Source organism: Chrysochloris asiatica, unplaced genomic scaffold (assembly GCF_000296735.1).
Source record: "Chrysochloris asiatica unplaced genomic scaffold, ChrAsi1.0 scaffold00041, whole genome shotgun sequence".
NCBI classification, from domain to species: domain Eukaryota; kingdom Metazoa; phylum Chordata; class Mammalia; order Afrosoricida; family Chrysochloridae; genus Chrysochloris; species Chrysochloris asiatica.
In genome coordinates, this window is record NW_006408559.1 from 8,614,957 (window position 1) to 8,620,270 (window position 5,314).

The following is a 5,314-nucleotide window of genomic DNA, read 5'->3' on the forward strand; positions in this document are numbered from 1 at the left end:
TCTATTGGTTCTTTTGGCAGTCCATGGCACTTTCAGTATTCTCCTCCAACACCACAACTCAAAAGCGCCGATTCTGCTACGATCTTCCTTATTCACTGTCCAGCTTTCGCATCCATATGAGGTTAGCAGGGTACAAATCAGGATCACAGACAACTCAGTGCAGCGGTTCTCTGGTCCGGAGTCCTCTTCTCAGTTAATACCACAAGCACACCTCAGTATCTCAGCCCCTCAGCCTCTACTCCTCTTGGGCAAGAGTTACAGAGCCCCGTTAGGGTTTCTGATAAATGACCAAAGGGCATTTTCACCTTTGCTCACTCCCTGGGCCAGGAAGCCTGTCGCTCTGTCTTGTGCTCTGGCTCTGCTACCTCTAATTCCCCTACTTCTCAGCCACATCAGCACACTGCTGTTTCTCTGCGCAAGCATCTCAGGGTCCACAGGACAGGCCCCACTTGTCGTTTTTGCTTTTTCTAACTTTGTATCGTGAATTGAGTGAAGGTTTACAGTGTGGGGACCCCAGGTCCAAGGGCTATACTCCACTCCTGGCTCTTCATTCTTAGTGGTAGCAGGTCCCTTTCTCTACACAGGTCTCTTTTTATCTCTTGAAAGATAAAAGGTGCTGCATCCACACCATTGGTAATTTCCTATACACTGGATCAGGGTCATAGTGGGATTAATCCTCTTATTGGTTCAGCCCATTAGATCACCTCATGGGATATCATCACATAAATGCCAAAGCACTAAGAACCATGGTCCAGTTGAGTTGAGACATATTTTTTGGGGGGAAGACACAATTCAACCTATGACATTCCACCCTTTCACTCCCAACAAATAAATGTCCTTGCCACACACAAAACACATCCTATCATATCACCCCAAAAGTCTTCCAAGTCCAAATTCCAACCTGGGACAAAATTTCTCTGCATCTGTAAGTCTAGAATGCAAATTGTCTGCTTCCAGAGTACGGGATACAAGGTAGACCTTTCCATGACAAATGGGTGTGACTGGAGGGAAAGAAGAAGTAACAGGCATCAAGCAAGTTAAAAAAAATTCCAGCAGAACAATTTACATTAGCGCTCAAACCTTGAAAAGAATCCTCTGTTCACTGAGATCCTGCAGTCTCTGGGTGTTGGCCATGCTCTTGGGATTCTGGGCAGAGACCTGCCAACCCTGGCCTTCAGCTCTGCCTTCCAGGTTCACCGGAATGGTAACTCTTCTCCCATGGATTTGGGCAGCACCATTCTTCTAGTCCATCTGAGTGGTACTCCCACTCTAATGGCCCTGGAAAGCCCTGTTCTTCTCCCCCCTTGGGCATAGCAGTGCCACTGCATAGCTTTGTGCAGAGTCCCATCTTAAGGGCAGTCTCACACTCCAGAACTCAGTTGGTGAAGAACCCTACTCCTTGAAACTTAACAAAACTGTGACCCCCACCCTTAGAAACCCCAGAGGTCATGACTCCACCTTTTGAGATGGGACAGTTTTGCTTCCCATGTCCCTTGATCTCTAGATGAGGTCAGCCTGGTCTTAACTCTTCTAGAGCAAGTGTTACAAAGCTCTTTAGCTCTACCGATAAGTGCCCAGAAGTACCGCACTCCACCAGTCACTTTGGCCGGAAGGCACTCAGCTGTTTCAAACTATGGATCAGCGAGTCTCACTTCCCTGACAAGCCCCAGAGGCACACCACTGCACCAGGAAGCCTCCTACATGAAGGCCCTTGGCTCTCGGCTCCATGGATCGGCTTCTGTGCTGTCTTGTGCCCGTCTTCTGGTTCTGCTGCTACAATCTTCTCACATGTCAATTCTTCTCACTGTCTGTACCATCTCCAGTGTTACAGTTCTTCCCACTTCCTTCTCAGCCCTCATCAGAATTGCCTTTAACTTCCATAGTTCTAACATCCATAGTTCTAACCGTCTCTTCTGCCAATCTAGGCTCTCACTATTAGGCAGTTTAATACTCTTCTAGCCTCTGCTCATGATCCAATTCCAAAACCACTCCCACATTTTAAGTATCTGTTAGAGCAGCAACCCATTCTCCTGGTACCAAATTCTGTCTTGATTATCTAATGTTGCTATAATAGAAACGCCAAGTAGATGCCTTTAGTAAATTTATTCTCTCCTAGTTTAGGAAGTTAGTGCTTACTCTGCAGAAAGCTCACTGTCTCCTTTCAGCCCAGCATTCCTTGGAGATTTCTTGTGTCTTGACATCAGTTCCCTCCACTTGAGAAATGCTGGGGTTCTTCCCTTTGGTTTTCTAACTCCAGGTCTTCACACTTTCTTTTTCTTTTTTTCCTCAACATCTATGTGAGTCACTGAGAGTTTATGCTTTCATTTGGTCCAGAACTATGTCTCTGATGGCGTCAAATGATCTCTCCAGAAATTATAACTTGACATATAAATGTGCACATTCCCTCACCTACCAGACCCCTTCCACCACCCTCCTCAGTTCCTCTGGGGAAACGCCCAACAGGACAAATGCAAAGGTACCTCCAGCGTGGACCCTGCTCTGTGACAACTTCTTCTCTGGGTCCTCCACAGTTCTTGTTGCGATGGCAACGTGTCCAGCGCAGGGCTTCTGACATCACATGATCGCACAACACAAGTTTTGTTTCCGGACAGTTTTATAGAAGGCTTAGACTGCATCGCAGCACTTCTGACTTGGACACCAAATTGTCAAGCTTCTCGCCTCACTCTAACAAGGGTTCCATGGTGTTGTGCAGAATGAGTTTGGTCTCATCAAGTTCAGCCTGCACTTTGGTCATGGGATCAGCTTCTCGAGGGTTTGGTATTTCTGAAGGTGATGGATTGTAGCAGAGCATCCCATTGACCAGTCTGTCCTGTCAACCTGCTTGGAGAACTCATCCAGCACCTTATCTAACAAAGCAAAAGCTACCCGGGAAGGATATTCACTGTCGGCAATGGCCACACCTGCGCGGCTGTCACTTTGGGTGTAGACATGGCACAGGAACCTTTGTTCTTTGACGGATGCTCTGCTGCCTTTCACTGAGCACTCCACAATCTGCTGACTGGTAAAGGTCATGAATTTCTGAACACTGGATCTCTGGAAGAAGCTGAAGGAGGACACATCGTGGGCGGCTTTCAGCAGCATCGCCTTGGGTTCACCCTTGTAGAGGACCGTGAGGCTGCACAGTTTCCTGGTGCGGACTTTGCAAATATTATATCAAGTAAACTCCCTGTACCACATCCACCTCAACAGCAGTAGGTTTTATGTCAAAGAATATTAACCACAGACTTCCCTTTGATGTCTTTAATAATCTGGTGGAAAAATATTGTCTTCTGGATAAATTTGGGTTTTCAGATCTTCACTGTACATAGACCAAGAGGCAGTCATAGAACAAAGTAAGCGGATGGTACATAGTTTAAAATTAGGAAAGATGTGCACCGGGATGTATCCTTTCACCAAACTTATTCAGTCTGAGGAGCTAGCTTTTATGAAGAACATGGTGTCAGGATTGGAGAAAGACTCATTAGCAAACTGTGATGTGAAGATGATACAACTTTACTTCACTGAAAGTGAAGAGGACTTGACCTGATGAAATTCAAAGACTACAGCCTTTGGTATGGATTGTACCCCAATGTAAAGAAAATAAAAATCCTCACAACTGAACCAATAAATATCATGATAAATGGGGAAAAGACTGAAATTGTTAGAGACTTCATTTGACTTGAATCCACAATCAGCACTAATTCATGGAAGCAGTAGTCAAGAAATCCAATGATGTATTGCATTAGGCAAATCTGTTGTAAGACTGCTTTAATCTGGAGGAGAATCTATTGGCCACTTCCTCAAACTGCACTTTATGTTACCTCTGGTATGTTTCTGAGCATGTCACTCTCTTTCCTAGAGCCCATTCTTCCTGTCTAGAACTTTCCTTCAAGATTCAAGTGCAACCTTCATTGTAAAACTTTTCCTACATTCCCACCAGCAAACAGTGGTTGTTGTTGTTTCCCTGTTCTTCATCAATACATCTGCTAATCTCCATTTAATTAATTTCTTTAAAATGATCACATGTATTATAATTGGTTGAAAGTTTGGCTCCCTTCTAGACTGAAAACAACATATGGACTGGGTTGGCATCTTTTCATCATTTTATTCCCTGGGCCCAGAAAAGAGCTGAAACAGAATAATGGATAAATAAACACTTCTTTGTTCTTCCTAGACTGTTAAGATCGTCTTCCACCATGGGAATTTATTAGAAGAGATGGCCAGAGAATATAACAAATGATAACTAGAGTTGACAAAGAAAATATTCTGAGTGAAAGAGTATAGATTTCTTATATTTATACACATACACTTTCCAGTTGATGATCAAAGGCAAAACAAAACAAAAAAAACCATGAAACAGGCACTATTTCAAAATAATGGTTCATGAATCAGCATCTTTTGGGATGATGAGGCAAAGTTGGATGAATCTTGACTCTGAGAATAGAAAGGAGTATTTGTCAAAAGCATATGATGGTTAAGAAGTGTATGATTTATAATTGCTTGGATACCAAGCTCTTCACAGGAGATCAGAAGGCCAATGAGAGCAGCTATCTATCAATGTTGTACAAATGAATGAGCTGGGCGACGCTGCCTTGTGCATCCACAGAAATAGACATAAAGAGATGACAACGAAATAGTGATCCTGGCCACCAACTCTCAGAATCAGGATGGAGTTTGGCTTAAAAATCCAAATTAAACATTTTATGACTTCATTTTATGACTTCTGTCAGGAATATTTCTTAAGACAGTGACTAGAAGATCAAGATAGAATGATCTTTCTACCTTCTTTTCCTTCATACACCACACAATAGCAGGCTTCACTTAACCTTTTCTTTAAGAATTATCCTAGCCCAGACTCTGAAACAAGCTACACCCATAGTCAAATACCATTAAAGGAGCCTCATGGCAGTGACTCCGCATGAAATTAACCTTGCTGTTGGTATGGCCTGCATTGAATTTAAACTCTGATTATAAGGCCAGGGCCTTCTGCCCTGTGACCACATCCCCACCACTTACTGGAGTTACAACTCTTCTGCTTTGTCATGTTTTCCCAGAACCCCAGTTCTACACTAGAGCTCTGGCCTGAATTCTACTCCCAGGCAGCTGCTTGGGACATGCTAGCAAATGTCCTTGGTATTCTACCTGCAGAGATATTTTCTCTTTTCATTGCCAGAACACCCTAGTGTTATATTTGAACGGCCATCTAAACATGGCCTATTATCTTGTTGTTGTCAGGTGCCATCGAGTCGGAACCGACTCATAGCGACTCCATGCACAGCAGAACGAAACAATGTTCGATCCTGGGCCAACCTCA

The 5,314-nt window shown here is 43.9% G+C and overlaps 1 pseudogene; it reads right to left on the bottom strand.

Moving 5' to 3' along the window:
* Positions 1 to 2,574: 2,574 nt before the first annotated feature.
* LOC102824439 overlaps positions 2,575 to 5,314 on the bottom strand; it is a 36,004-nt pseudogene continuing 33,264 nt past the window's right edge.